Below are 16,129 nucleotides of genomic sequence, written 5' to 3'. Positions count from 1 at the left end.
TTCTAATCTTGATTATTTCCCTTCTTACGTGTGGAGTTGGTTTGATTTGTTGTTGATTCTCCAGTTCTAAGGTGTAGAGACAGCTGGTGTATTCTGGATTTTTCCATTTTTTTCAGCAAGGCTTGGATGGCTATGCATTTCCCCCTTAATACCGCCTTTGCTGTATCCCATAGGTTTTGGAGTGAAGTGTCTTCATTCTCATTGGTTTCCATAAATTGTTGAAGTTCTTCTTTGATCTCCTGGTTGATCCAAGCATTCTTAAGCAAGGTGGTCTTTAGCTTCCAGGTGTTTGAGTTCCTTCCAAACTTTTCCTTGTGATTGAGCTCCAGTTTCAAAGCATTGTGATCTGAGAATATGCAGGGAATCATCTCAGTCTTTTGGTATCGGTTGAGCCCTGATTTGTGACCCAGTATGTGGTCTATTCTGGAGAAGGTTCCATGTGCACTTGAGAAGAATGAGTATTCTGTTGTTTTAGGGTGGAATGTTCTGTATATATCTATGAGGTCCATCTGGTCCAATGTGTCATTCAATGCTCTTATTTCTTTATGGATTTTCTGCTTCGATGATCTGTCTATTTCTGAGAGAGGCGTATTAAGATCTCCTACTATTAATGTATTCATATCAATAGGACTCTTTATCTTGATTAATAGTTTTCTTATGTAATTGGCTGCTCCCATATTGGGGGCATAGATATTTACAATTGTTAGATCATCTTGGTGGATAGTCCCTTTAAGAATTATGTATGTCCTTCTGTATCTCTGACTACTGTCTTTAGTTTAAAAGCTAATTTATCTGATATGAGAATCGCTACCCCGACCTTCTTTTGAGGCCTGATTGGCATTAAAGATGCTTCTCCATCCCTTCACTTTCAGTCTGGGGGTATCTTTAGGTTCAAAATGGGTCTCTTGTAGACAACATATGGATGGGTCCTGTCGTTTTATCCAATCTGCAACCCTGTGTCGTTTTATGGGTGCATTTAGGCCATTCACATTGAGAGTGATTAATGACAGATATGTTTTTATTGACAATGTGTTATCTTTTAAGTCTTTCTTTCTGTCAATTGTCTCTATATTTCTGTTCAATGCTATTCTTAGGGTTTTTCCTCTTTTATGGAACCCCCCTTAATATTTCCTGCAGTGTCGGCTTGGTACTTGCATAGTCTTTTAAGCCTTGCCGTTCTTGGATACTCTTTATCTCTCTGTCCATTTTCAATGTCAGTCTTGCTGGATAAAATATTCTTGGCTGCATGTTCTTCTCATTTAGTGCCCTGAATATATCTTGCCAGCCCTTTCTGGCTTGCCAGGTCTCTGTGGACAGGTCTGACATGATTCTGATGGGCTTTCCTCTGTACATAAGGAGCTTCTTTGTCCCAGCGGCTTTCAAGAGATTGTATCTACAATTATGATTCCTCAATTTTACTATGAGGTGCCTGGATTTTTTTTGGAATTTATAATCTTGGGGGGAGACTGTTCTGCCTCTAGTACATGAACACTTGTTCCATTCGCAAGATTGGGAAAATTTTCATGAAGAACTTGTTCCACTCTATTTTCTCGACTTCTTTCTTTCTCCTCCCCTTCAGGGATTCCAATAATTCTGACGTTAGAACGTTTCATGGCATCATTTATTTCCCTGATTCTGTTTTCGTGGCTTCTAAGTTGTTTGTTCCAGGCTTCCTCCTGACCCTTTCTCTCTATCTGTTTGTCCTCCAGATCACTAATTCTATCTTCTGTCTCAGGTACTCTAGCTTTTAGAGAATTTAGATTAGATTGGAACTCATTGAGAGCATTGTGAACCTCATCCCTGGTGGCCTTCAGCTCTGCCCTAACATTATGAACATCATCCCTGGTCGCTTTCAATTCTGCCTTAATCAATTCCATTTGGTCATCCATGGCTTTCTTCCACCTAGCTATTGCCTGGATAATTGTTAGCCTGAATTCTTTTTCCGACATATTGTCTATGTTGATAGCCATTAGCTCTGTTGCAGAAGGCCCATCCTCTGTATTTTTCTTCTTTTGGGGATTCCTCCTCCTAGTCATTTTGGTGAGAGATGACTGGACAGATGTAGCTGGATGTATCAACCGTGGTGCAGTCAAGGTGCACCCTGGAATGCTTCTGAGCACCCAGGATTCCCCACCCAAACGAGAGAAAAAAGAAAAGAGAGAGAGAGACAGGAAAAAAAGGGAAGATAAAAGAGAAGGTTCAGCCCAAATGGGCCCCAGGATAAGATTTATGACGTATACAAACAAAAACAGACAAACAAAAAGACTGATAAAAGTATATGACGAGAGAAAAAATATATAAATATAAGCAAAAAAAGTAAGAACCTCGTCAAAAAGAACCCCAAGTATAAAATTCATATACTATCAGGACAATCATAAATACACAGAGACACTGGCAGAAGAAAAAGATGGGAGCATGGTTATAGATTCTCAGTGTGGGCGAGGAAGATTATTTTGATTCTTCCTGGATGTTCTCTTGCTATCTTTGTTAAAGTACTCAATTTTCCTAAGATAAAAGGGGGATTAAAAATTTGTTTACCTATAGGGGTAGCATTGATTGGAGAAAGGGGGTTGCCTTGAAGTTTAACTGTTTATGAATATTAGAAAATAAAAATAAAAAAGGAATAAACTGGACTAAACTAAACTAAATTTTTTTAGAAAAATTAAAAATTAAAAAAATAAAAAAGCAAAAGAAAAACACATGTGTATGTATCAAAAAATTCAGGTTAGAAGTTTATTATGGAATTTGATGTACTGGACATCTCACTGTGATGGTAAATAGGTTAAAAAATTATCTATATAAAAAAAGAAAAAAAAATGAACCAGAATAGGGGGAATGAGCTAAAAGTAAAAGTAGTATCTATGAAGAGTGGTGGTTTATCTCTTGTAGTCTTTTTTTTTTTTTTTTCTTTCCTGATTTGTGTTCTGGGGGAGGGGGCTGCCACATGGGTTTTCAGTCAATGATGTTTCCTGATTTAAATCTCCCAGCCCCCCTCAAGGGTGTGGGCTCTGAGGAAAACAGTTTTTTCAGGCTTTTGTTCTCTGGAGGTTTTTATGTTTGTTCACTTCCTTTCTCTCGCCTTGACAGCCTTTGATGGTTTTTGGAGGTTTTGAGGACAACAAATTGCACCCCGACCTCCCTCTCAGAGAGAAGCCTCAGTCTGCTCCCCTGCAGGTGCAGCTCCCCTGCTGGGCCGCTGGCAGAGCAGGTTCTGAGTCGTGGTCCCTGGGGACGCAGGATCTCCTGCTTGTACGCAAAACCAAGGCAGCGGTGGCTGTCTGGGCAGGTCCAGACTGCCAGAGAGGTTCCAAGCAGCGATTGCACACTGAGATTTTCCCGCTGGCCGGGCTGGGACTGCCTGGTCTTTCCAGGTCTAAGGGTGCAGGGCTTGCGTGCACCTCTCCCAGGGGAGGTTGTGGGGTGCGGGCGTCTCCAGCTCTAGGACGGCGGGGGTCCCAGAGCACCAGGCTGGGCGTTCGTGCACCTCTCTCAGGGGAGGGTGAGGCGTGCGCTCATCTCAGGCAAGGTGCACTTTCTCCCGTCTGGTGTGGCTCCCAGCCCCTCACTGGAGCTGAACTCCACTTATTCTCGGGTGCGCTGGCGGCTCAGGGACCAAGACCTGGTTTCTCTGCCGCACTCTCTGGCTCAGCGCCAGGGGAGGCTGTCCTGGGTCTGGGGACTTAAGCCCCTGTCCCTAGCCGCCCCAATTCCCACAATTTCCCCCCATGGTCCTTTGCTCTTTTGAGTGCTTTCAACCAGACTCCAAGTGAATGCTGGTCCCCAGATGCAGGGCACTCTCTTATTGGGTTATTATTTTCCAATTGGTCGCCTCTGGTGGCTCCCTCCCCCTTCTGTTTATCTTCCGGTATCAGTCAGACATTCCCACTCCACTTTACCTGCCCACTGGCGTCTTCTGCCCCCCGTAGAGATCCAGACGTATATAATTCTGATCTCAGGCTGATTTCATGGGTGATCAGAGTTCTTTGGTAGGTAATCAGCTCACTTTAGGGTACAGGTTGAAAAGGCGCCTCCTCCTACTTCCCCACCATCTTGTCTCTCTCCTTCCAGAAGTCTTTTGAGCAGAGCTGCTTTTCCTTCAAGAAGAGTGATGAGCCCCCAGGAGAGGACTGAGCCTCTACTGAAGGCTGTGAGGATCGGGCACCAGGGGAACCACTCCAGCAGCCACAGAGATGGACAAGGTCTCCTGGGAGCAGGTGACCAGTCCAGGAAGGGAGGGGGCAGTGTGGGAGGAGGGGCTTTCCTCGCTGTAGGCCCCCCTACTCATTCAACAACCTGATATGGAAGGACATCCCAGGCCTGAACTCTGAGTCACTAAGCTGAGCTCAAAGTCTTGTTCTGCCAATTGCCCATTGTGTGAACCTGAGTAACCTGCTCAACTCCATAAAACTCTCGTTCCCATATCTAGAAAATGAGAAAATTATTATATTACCTTTTTGGGTCAAGGATTAAATAGGATGGTGTAAAGATATTGGCCCATAGATCCTAGCTATTAACATGATCCCCAAAACAGCTTTATGGGTCAAAAATAATTTTAAGACCTGGTGTTGCAATGCAAACACTTCCCCTCTAGCTCTAAGAGCTAGATTGCTCAAGAAACTTCTTAAACTATATTTAATATATAGCCACTTATTGTCTCTATTTCTGTACTTTATTTTAAAGGTTACATTTAATGTGCATTCAGTATTTTGACAGCGCTTCTTAGGTACAAGCATTTGTATAGTAATGTCCTATATGTGGTACAGCTGATTCTCACTAAACATGTACTTTTCCTCCTACTGATGTTAGGGAGAATCCTCTGCTTTTAAAAAGACACATGCCCCAGATATCTCTCCTATGAAGGGTACCTCTCATTCTGATTGCACCCTGACCCAGGGAGGACACCTAATTCAGCATGATTCCTACCCACATATGACTTATCTCTCTCCCTTTGGCTCCATTAACCACTGGGATTGGTGCTCATCATCCATGGCTTTGTTCTGTTCTGGGGATTACATATAGGGTCCCCCATCTTTGTCCTTGGGTAGAAATCAGGCCCTGTTAAAATATTTGCAGTGAAAAAGCACATTTTTTTCTGGTGATCGCAGTGGTGTTTTTGGCTTTGGGTGTTTTGTGTTTGTTTCTGTTTTTTTTTTTTTTTTTTTTTGCTTCGTTTCATAGAATTTCATTTATTTATTTATTTATTTTTAATTTCTTTTCATTGTACCAGAATTCATTGTTTATGTACCACACATAGCATTCCATGGAACATGTGCCCTCCATAATATCCATCACCAGGCTCACCCAACCTCCCACCCCCGCCCCATCAAAACCCTCAGGTTGTTTTTCAGAGTCCTTAGTCTCTCATGGTTTGACTCCACCTCCAATTTCCCCCAACTCCCTTCTCCTCTCCATCACCCCATGCCATCTGTGTTATTTCTTACACTTCACAAATAAGTGAAACCATATAATTGACTCTCTCTGCTTGACTTGTTTCATTCAGAATTTTTTTAAGTTTTATTTCTCTGAGTAATCTCCGCCCAACATGGGGCTCAACTCCAGATCCTGGAGATCAAGAGTTGGATGCCCTTCTGACTGAGCCGGCCAGGTGCCCCAGTCTAACTTCTCTCTCTTTGTACCTACAAGGCTTTCTGATGAAACAGTTTACTATTCAGGTGGAGAGGAATCTCATAAACACTTATGGCTACAAAGAAAAATGGAGTAGCTTCAAAATACTTGAAACCAGTATTAAATAAAATTTTGCATTTAGTCCTGGTACCATAGTGTGTTTCTTCATATTTTTCATACTCAATTTCCAATAGTATTAGACTATTCTGATATTTAAAAGTTTGAATCTAATGTGAACTGGCTGAAAAAGAAATAACAACCCAAAAAAGTATTTATTTCCACAATGTAGTCCCTTACTACAAATTTGTTAAGATGAGGATCTATTTCCTTATTTTCCTATGTTCCAATCTTTATACTGGAAGGAATCCCAGCGAACTGTTGGATTTTACACAATTCCAGGGAGATCTCTCTGCAGTTGAAGATGGAGATTTTTTCTAAGTATGTTTGGAGTTGCGGATTCCACAAGTGTCTGATGGCTTCCGCTCTTGGGCTCTGACCCGGGGGCTGGTGCCAGACTGGCTGCGAGAACGGGTATGCAGCCGGCTTTCCTGGGAATTTTGCCAAGGCTCATATTCCCTCTGGGGGATCCACGGGAGGGAGCCAGAGTGGTTCCAGTCTGTGGGGACCCCGGCTCCATCTCCAGAACTGCTCCCACTGCTGGCTGGACCCGCGTCTGGGAAAGGTCTAGGGCATTACACGGTTCTAGATCTCCATTGCAGACAAAGCTCACTGACCCTCTTCCTTGGGGTCAGCCTGAGCAGATCACAAGCCTTCACACTTGACATCCTCCCAGGGAGGTCGGGGTCCCAGCCCCAGGATGCTGGATGACAGACACTATAACCACATGGGACCAATCTCAAGTACCATTTTTACTCCCATGAATTTCTTATCAAATGGAGGATGGCACCTAAAACTCTGGAATTTGGATTTCTCTCTAAAACCAAGACTGCTGCAGCGCCTGGGTGGGCCAGTCAGTGGAGCCTCTGCTTTGGCTCAGGTCCTGAACACACTGTCCTGGGATAAAGTCTGGCATCAGGCTCGCAGCACAGTGGGGATTTGCCTTCTCCCTCTGCCACTTGCCCCATGTCATTCCCTCCCTCTTAATAAATAAATTCTCCCTAAAAAGAAAGAAGTAAAAATAACATAAAATAAAATTAAGTCTGGCCATGGGGAGCCGGCCCTCCCAGGGCCCACTGCTGCCAGGAGCTGAGTAAGGACTAGTGTGCACGCTCCTCGCAGTCTCTACTGGGCCTTCAGGCCTCCTTCTAAGGACACACTGTGCGCCTTGGAATGAGGGACATGTGCTCAGAGAGGATTCTCTGGGCCTGAGCCCCCATAGCACCACAGGAAAGGCACCCTTGGCAGGTGGTGATTCTGGACTGAAGGTGTTCTGTGCCCTTGACCATGTGTGTCCTCCTGGGAGGGCCTCTGTCCCACTCGACAAGGGTCTGCCTGTAGCATGGCTCTGGGTCCTGTGTGCCCCCTCTCCCACCCAGAGAGGGGGGGCAAGACAAGGAATGCAGGGGCCGGGGATGCCTGTGCTCTCACCAAGAGGGGCTCAGGTGATCTGGATCAAGTAGTGCCATCAACTCCCCCAGGGGCCCAGGGCAAAGGGGAGGGTGCTGCAGGCACTGTGGACCACGCACAGGACCTCCAACATGCACGCAGCCACCAGGAACCTGGACTGAACTCAGCTCTCACTCCTCAAAGCGAGGATGATGTTTGCATGAAGGCCTCGTGGGGGCTGTGGGTGGGCTGTGTGGGTATCACTGTATGGAGGGAGCATGTGTTGAAGGGTGAGTATTGAGCAGCTGGGGGAGGAGACCCCTGGGGGCTCATGTGAGGAGGAAGTCGGGTAAGTGGTCCCCAGGAAGTGGTGACCTCAGTTCCCTGACCACGGAGCCCAACATAATTGGAACCCATGTAACCAGGAACCCACATCCCAGGGACATCCCCCTTCCCAGGTCATTTCTTTAGAGATCCTCAAACAAGCAAAATGTTCCTGTGTTGCATCCCCAACTCGGGAGGCTGCAGGAAGAAGACAGCGCGCCAGGCAAACACTTGCCCTCACTAGGAAGGTTGTCTCAGGGCTGCCCAACACCTCATGGCATTTCGCAGGAAGGAGAGAAAGGTGACACCGGGAGGCCAGAGCAGCCCACCCAGCCCGATGCTCTGATTGACCTGGGCTGCGCCAGGTACCCGTCCCGTGTGTGTGCGTTGCATATGTGCGTGTGCAAGTGTGTGTGTGTGTGTGTGTGTGCCCGTGTAAACGTGCATGTGCATGCATGTGTGTGGAAGGAGGGCTCGTGTGGGGTGAGGTCTTCCTGAGCAGGAGCAGTTCGAGGAGGGGTCAGATATCCAGTGGGCAGGTCACGTTCAAGGTCAAGGCTGGCTAAGTGGGTCAGGGTGTGGGGGATGTGAGCTTCTGCCCAGGGTTCATCACGAGAAACCTGCAGGTGTGTGCCCCAGTCCTGGGTGCAGGGCTGTGTACACACAGGTCTGTGTCTGATGAGGGAGAGGCTGGGGAACTGGGCTGGAGGACAGTGGGTTTGGCCCGACAGGGCTGTGATGCTGCTGTCTTTGTAGAAGGCCACAGATGAGGAGAGGAGGCTGGAGGACATGGCCTCCTCCCTGACGCAGGAGTCCGCAGTCCCAGGAAAGGCTTCCAAACCTCCCAGGCCATGTGCAGAAGCTGAGCACAAGGGTGAGAATGCCGGGGCTGGGTGCCTGGGGGTGGGTGGCGATGGGTCCTGGCTGGGCCGCACACGGAGGAGCCCTACAGGCTGGTGTGGGGCCAGGAGCAAGGACTGGCCTCAGAGCACCCAGCGGGTGGACTACAGTTGGGGAGACGTCCTGCTGAGGGTTCCTTCCTGGCTGGGCCTTCTCTGGGAGGCGCCAGGCTGGGTCCTGTCTGCACAAAGGCACACGGAGAGGCACACATGCAGGTGACCTTCTCTCCTCTCACAGCCACTCTATCCGAGGAGCTCAAGCCGGTCCCAACTACATTAGGAGCCACCGAGTGTAGGACAGTGCCTGCCACCACTCAGCAGGAGACCAGCAGCCAACAGGTGACCAGGAACCGGGCCACGGAGAGCCTGACACTGCCCAGGAAGAGCTGGTGCCTGCTCCTGCCCCAGGCCCTCCTCCTGCTCCAGCTCCTCTCATGATCCTGCCCCTTCCCCTGCCCCTGCCTGTGCCCCTGACCCTGCCACAGGCCCAGGTAATGCCCTGGATCCTGCACCGGCCATTGCCACTGCACCTGACTGGAAAACCTGCCCCTGCCCCTGCCCCTGCCCCTTCCACTTCCCCTGCCCCTGCCATGGCCACTGCCCCTTCCCCTGGCTGCTCCCCTGTTACTGCCACAGACCCAGCCCCTGCCCCTGCCTCAGGCCCTGCAAGGACCGATTCCCCTTCCACTTCACCTGCCTCTGCGAGGGCCACTTCCACTTCCCCTGTTCCTGACTGGGCCCTCTTTCCTGATCCAGACCCAGCCCCTGTCCCTGCTCTTGCCCAATCCCCTGCTCCTGACCCTTGCACTGTCCCTGCCAGGATCCCTGCCCCTTCCCCTGCCCCTGCCTGTGCCCCTGTTCTTGCCCCAGACTCAACCCCTACCCCTGCCCCTGCCCCTGCCCCTGCTCCTTCCCCATCCCTTGCACTTTCCAGGAACCCTGCCCCTTGCCTTGCCCCTGTCTTCACTCCTGTTACTGTCCCTGACCCAGCTCCAGCCCTGTGTCCTGCACAGGTCACTACTGCTGACCCTGTCCTTCCCCTTGCTCCTGCCTTGTCCCAGCTCTTGCATCTGGCTGTGTTCCTTTCCCGGCCCCTGCCCCAACCTCAGCCCCTACACCTGCTCCTGCGGGGCTCCCAGAGCCCCATCCAGAGCCCACTCCTCCGTGGGGAGAGCTCCCTGTACAATTACCTTCAGTTCCATCCCCCAACTCTGCTGCCCTGCCAGAATGTTGTATCCCCTCTCTCTGTGTTCTTTCTCTCTGGTACATAGTCACTGTGATAGTAGTTTTCCGTGCCCTGTATGCTGTCTACTATCTATTTTAAATACATTCGTCATTTTCAGTTGAACTCATGCTGAGAGCTAAGTCCATCCCTGGTCCCCTCCCCCCATAGCCCAGGACACCGCTGTGGAACATCTCCTTCCCCAAAGGGTATCCTGGGCCCACGCCCTCCCTGCCCATTGATCCCCCAGCCCAGACCCTCGCAACACCTACGCTGCTTTCTCTATCTGTTCCTTCACCTGTTCTGGAGGTTTCTATGAGTGGAATCACCCAGTGGGTGCCTTGGTGTCTGCCCACCTATTTTCAAAGGGGACTGGGGTTTTTTGTGTGTTTCTTTGACGTAGAATTTCCCTTATGCCACAGTGAAACCCCCGATGGGTGACAGAAGAGATGGAATCATAGAGGCCCCTTTAGAAGATATGGGCCCAATCATGGGGCCGAGACCCCTGTTCTGTCTGGGACACCACAGCCTGACCCCAGACAGGACACAACTGCTTCCTCCTGCGGCCCACACACACACACCAGAGGAATGCAGAAAGCTGGAAGACACACCACAGAGGGCAAACACATCGCCACAATCCAAGGCCAGAGAAAGCTTTGCCTGCCTCTGGTCCAAACCAGGATCCAAGTCACCTGGTCCCACAAGAACATAGACTGAAAGCATGCAGTTCAGGGTAGGGGTGGGGATAGGCATGCAGGGAGTATGTTTCAGCGACGGAGGAGCTCCTGGGGAAGGGCTCTGGCAAAGGAAACCCTATGGAGGCACAGCAGGTCCCGCTCAGGCCGGCAGGTGTCTTGCCTGGTACCAGCAGCCCTGGGGAGAATGTCAGAAGACAGAGGTCCAGTGCGGGTCCCCCAGGGAGAAGGGTGACGGACACCCCTGTCTGCAACAACAGTGAGCAGCACCCATCCCAGGCAGCAGGGGCACCCATCACCTAGCAGTGCTTCTCCTGGGACTCACCCCGGAAACTCTGGCACAGTTTTTCACGTCAGAAGGGAGAGAACAGGGAGAGATTGGGGATAGGAGGGAATGGAACAGCGCTATTGCCCAAGGAGATGAACCTGATCCTTTGTCCCAGTCCTCAGGAAAGAATGTCCTGTAGCTACTGTCCCAGTGTCATCCAGGGCCAGGGATCTGGGAAGTCTCTCTGTAGACGCCCTCCTGCCACCCTGCTCTTGGGAACATTAAGAATTGTTTCAGGAGGTGGACAGGATCCAGGATGACAGAGGGCCCAGGAGAAGGAAGGGCAGGACGGGGAGGACAGACGGATGTGCAATGATCCACCATCCAGGATCTGGGCTGTAATGCCCTCGGACCTCACTCCAACTAATGACTCCTGATGGCAGGGCCACACATCTGTGGTTTCATGCGCTTCCTCCCTCATTCCTTCAGTCCCTCAGTCATTCCCTCCCTCCCTTCCCTCCAGCTCTCACTCCCTCCCTCCCTCTTTCTATACCTTCCTCTCCTTTCCCTCTCTCCCTTCCTCCCTGTACCCCAACCTGTCTCCCCCCCTCATCCCTCATCCAGCAGAGCATCTTGGTCCCAGCTGTGAATTGACAACTGGGTCTTCATCCAAGAGCACCCCCAACCATATGGTCCCTGTCCACATGGCACTCCTGTCCACTGTGGGAGCTGATGGGGGCAGACCTCAGGGTAATTAGTATGATTGGCACCAGGAATCTCCTCCTGAAAATAGGGACTGATTGCACAAAGAATGGAGAGACCCATGCTTAGCACTTCCTCGAGAAAAATCGAGTCCTGAAAAGGGACGCAAAGTCAGTTTATCCTCGACTTGATGCACTGTGCGTTCTAATGGCCCACCGGCGCTGATTCTAGAAGCAACAAAGAGTAGATCATGCAGTGTTGACTGGGGGTTTGAGACACAACTGTTCGGATCCAGTGTCAGCAGTTCAGCCACATCCCCAGGGCCTCTGAGTTCTCCAAAGGGCCTCTGAGTTCCTCTGAGGCATACATTGTCCTCCTTGGAAAGCTCTGTCCTGTCGTCTTCCTTGTCTCCTGCCTCTTCTTGGACCCTTCAGGGGCCTCCCCCACCATGGCTGCCCCCGCCAGAACTCCCTGCCCCATGGCGGGATGACCGCATCTGGCGCTGGGCCCCCCACAAGCCCGCTGCATTGTAGAAGGTCTGTGCACTCCCTCTGGGGTCACTTGTCATCCCCCGTGCAGTGGCCTGCATCTCCCTGCACTGGGTCTCCTTCGACGAGCCTGTGAGGCCAGCTGGTGCCAATATCACAGGCACAGAAGCACAAGTCCAAAAGGTCCAGACGACCTGCTCCCATTCCCAGCGTGTGGAGCCTGGGTCCAGGGTGCTCCCCCAGCAGAGGATGAGCTGGGCCCAGGGAGCCTGAGGGCTGGCCTCCTGTCCCACTTGTCTTTGAGGGGCTGTCGCTGGCCCCCGTAGAGCTGTCTCCACCTCCTGGAGGGGCCTCTTGCTGACAAGGTCCTCGGTCAACCACTGGTATTCCTTGAACTTCCCCAGATCAGGAATCAGGTCCAGTATGGGGACAGGGAAGGGGAAAGATGACCCCTAGGAAAAGAGGGGGCATACTTGGGCCCTAGCCATGAATCCAAGGGCATAAGCCTCGGGTTCCAAGTCCACATCTCCCCAGCCCCAAGAAGTGGGAAGCCTTCTCCAACAGCCTCACGTGTTTGGTCCCCTGTGAGGGCCTACCTGCTCCGCACTGTGGAGACATAGCTCCCCGCTAGGCATGTGTGCTGAGCCGCTCTGAGACTGATTTTTATTATCACGCTCTGGGGCTACTTCCTTGGGCCTGCCCCATTCCTGGCAGATTAGTCAATGGCTCCCGTGCAGAATGTGGGCACCACCTTGAACTTGGGGACAGGGATACCCCACTCCACCGGCTCGAGTCAGGTCACCAGGGTAAGGCCACGACTAGGCAACGTGAGTGTGGGTTTGTGGTCCGACTCTGTGAGTCTGGTTCCCTCCAAGAATGATGCGGGCAAGGGCTCTTCATGCAAACCCAGCTCTTGGCCAAGGCCCGGGCCATGCTTGGAGCCCAGAGGGGGACACATGAGGACAGCCTGTGCTCATGCAGTGGGCAGTGCTGCAACAGCGCCACTCGAGCTGACCACGGGCCCTGGGCAGTGAGGCTCTGGCTGGTGATTGTCTCAAGGAACTGGAGGAGGATTCTGGGGTGACCCTACGCCCATCTTAGTCCCTGCTCATGGGGCCCAATGCCTCTCCCAAGAGGGCCTGGGACAAGGGTCCCACAGGCCTCAGGATGATCCTGCAGGCCTCGGGGGAGCTCTCTGGAGAAAGGAAGCTCCACCTGCCTCATACCCCGAACCCCCGTGCTCTCATGCACACCCCCCACATGTGGCAATCTTGAAAGCTGATGCTCTCACCATCCCCACTTTTCAGAGGCTCTAAGGGGCCAGGCCACTTGCCCATAGCTGTGACTGGTGTGCTCACGTGTCACCTAGAGTCCCAGGGCCTCACTGCTCAGCTCCCGCTCAGGGACATGGGGTCTGGCACTGAGTGCTGGGTCTGACCTTGCTGTCTCCCTCATGAGCTGCATCCTCTAGGGGACACAGAGGAGGAGCCAGCCCGAACTGCTTTGCCTCATACCAATCCACAGCGCATATGTGTCTCCCCTTCCACTTCCACTTCCACTTGGTTGGCGGAGGGCTCCCCAGTAGCCTTCGTGTTGGGGTGTGCTGCCCCTTGACTCCACAGGAGAGCAGCCTGGGGTCAGGGCTGTGTCTGCGCTGAGGGGCGTGGCAGAAGGCTGGAGCTGTCATCCTCAGTGACATGCAGCCTCCTGGGAGGGAGCCAGGTGGTGTCCCCTCAGTGGGCCCAGGAAAGCCCAATAAGGCTGCCAAATGCATACACTTTCACATTAATTCCTGGGACAGGGGACCCTACCCCACTCTCTGCTATACATACATGCACACACACACCACACACACACACACACAAATCATGATGTCTTCGGTCTCTCCTGTCTCCTGATCCCCACCCTTTCTCATCTTTTTTACTTACATTTTTATAGCAAACACCGTTATTCTGATGGTGGCCAGAGCTGCTCATTCAGGATGTCAGTGTTGGAGCTCCCTTTCCAGGTGACAGGGGCAGCCACGGAGTCAGGACAAGGACATTGTTCCTCCTGCACCACAAGAGAGCCGCATGGCAGCATGTGAGCTGGCTGGAGGGTGAACACACCAAGGGCCCTGATGCTCACCACCCTCACCTAGGACACTCCCCTCCCCCGGCCTCCATCCCTTCGGGGACCCACAGGGCGCACCCTCCTTCCAGAAGGACTTCACAATTGCAAGAAACCAATGAGATGTAAACCCACACTCAAACTTGTGCAAATCCCTCCCAGCTCTAAACAAGCCTGGACCCTGTGGGACCTGAGTGGGAGCTAGGATTTCCCAGCAAGGCAAGGGGGCCCTCCCCAAGAGGGAGGGAGCTCCCCTCACACAGTCTCTGGTGGGCAAGGGACAGAAAGCAGGAAACATCAGCCAGAGATGGAGCAAAGCACAGAGAAAGATCCGTGGGCACCGAATCCAGATCTCAGCAGCAGCGACAGGAACACAATCGGCAAAGCCTGCACCAGCCAAGTTTTCAATGGACCCACCCTCAGAGTCTGCCGTGAATTTCCATAAGTTTCTGGAAGGGAGATGAAGGGAGGGAAGGGAGGGGGAAACATTTCAGTAAATTTTCTCATGAGGGGTTCAGCACCTTGGGCTGGGGATAAAGCATCCTGAAAAACACACAGCGTGATGTCAGTTTGCAGGAAGGAGGCGGTGCCCAGCGGGACTGGAGAGCTGATGCAGGGGACTGAGCTTCTGGATCCTTCCAGGAGGAGCCGTCCCCACAGCCTGCACTCCAGTGTTTCCCGCACGCATCGGAGCTGAGGCTGAGCAGGGGTTGCTCTCACAGCATGTCTCATTCTGATGCCCCTCCCATCACGGGGTGGGGGGTCCATCTCCAGGCACTGCACACAACCGGCCTTGATCTTGAGGGGATAATGAATCTCGTCCACGTGCAAACACATTCGTAGCAGCCGGTTCTCAGGTGCCGACGGGTGGAAGGAGCCCAAAAGCCCATCAACGAACAAACAAGATGCAGTCTGTCCACACAATGGAATATGATTCGGCCATAAAAAGGAATGAAGTCCCGATAGACGCTCCAGTGAAGGAGTCTCAAGAAACTGGGCTCCGTGAGAGAAATGAGACCGAAGGCCCATATTCTGTAATTCCACTTCTGTGAAACGTCAGGATTATGTAACTCAGTGGGGAGGCACGCAGGCTGGTGGTTGCTCGGGTGGGAGGGAGGAGGGAAGGGGAGGGACTGCTTAATGGGCTCAGGGTCTTTCTGGGGGTGACAAGAATGTCCTGCAGCAAGAGAACGTTGGCAGCCACACAACAGTGTGTGAATGTACTAGAAGCCACTGAGTCAGGTGTTTTAAAACATTCGGTTTTATGTTATATGAATTTCATCCTAACAATATTTATTTATTTTTTTAAGGATTGTATTTTTTGAAAGAGAGAGAGAACAAACAAGAGAGAGCACAGGTAGGGGGAGGGGCAGAGGGAGAGGGAGGGGCACGCACACGGCTCCCCGGGGGTGGGTTCTTCCCTAGCACCACAGGCCCATGTCAGGTGCCGTGCCTCAGTTCCCCTGTAATGCACTGGCACTGCCCCGTGGGAGCCCTCCCCACACCCCTGAATGGTGCTTCGTGCGCCCTCCAGATATGGAGATCATAGGCAAAGAGAAGACATCTTGGCGTTGTGCCCCAGCAGGACCTGGTGTGTAAACATTCACGTACTCAGTGGCTGTTGGTGATGGCCTGTTCCATGGCAGACCCTGTCCCAGGAACTGGGGAGACTCGGAGGCGCTTCCTTGCCAGCAGCTCTGCCAGACCTTAGGTGCTGTTCCTCTGTAGTCTTCTCTTCTGTGCTGTTGCATTTCATGACCAACATTATGCTCAATTAATACAAGTCATCCAGAAGCAATACTTTTTCTATTTTCTGGGAAGTGTAAATGAATCAAAATGATCTGGTATCTAAACTTTTGGGTAGGAGTCTGTAAAAGTTCAGACCTCGTTTTACTTCATCGTTATTATTTATTTTGTGACAGGGTTAACTCTGGACGTTTTCTCCATTTCCTTTGTGAAAAGCAGTCTGATTTAACCTTCTTGCTCTCCCCAAGTCACCTTTGCTAAATTATATTTCCTAGGAAATGACCTATTTTTTTTAAGATTTTCAAATCTATTTGCATAGAATTAGGCCAAGTAACATTCTTTTCTTCTTCCTTTGTTAATAGTTTATAGATTTGATTTTATGTAATTCATATCTCCTCTTACCCATACCAAGTCCTTTTCTCTGCTTCCCTGTATTTTGCTGTTCTTTTACTTACTTAATGGTGATGTCTAATTTACTTTTCATTTCTTGTCTTTTAACCTTAATAACTAAATCAGTTTATTCCTGGGGTGCCTGGGTGGCTCAA

The sequence above is a fragment of the Martes martes genome, assembly GCF_963455335.1.
Source record: "Martes martes genome assembly, chromosome: 5".
Lineage (NCBI taxonomy): Eukaryota > Metazoa > Chordata > Mammalia > Carnivora > Mustelidae > Martes > Martes martes.
The sequence above is the reverse complement of the archived record's forward strand: the minus strand, read 5'-3'. Positions refer to the sequence as shown.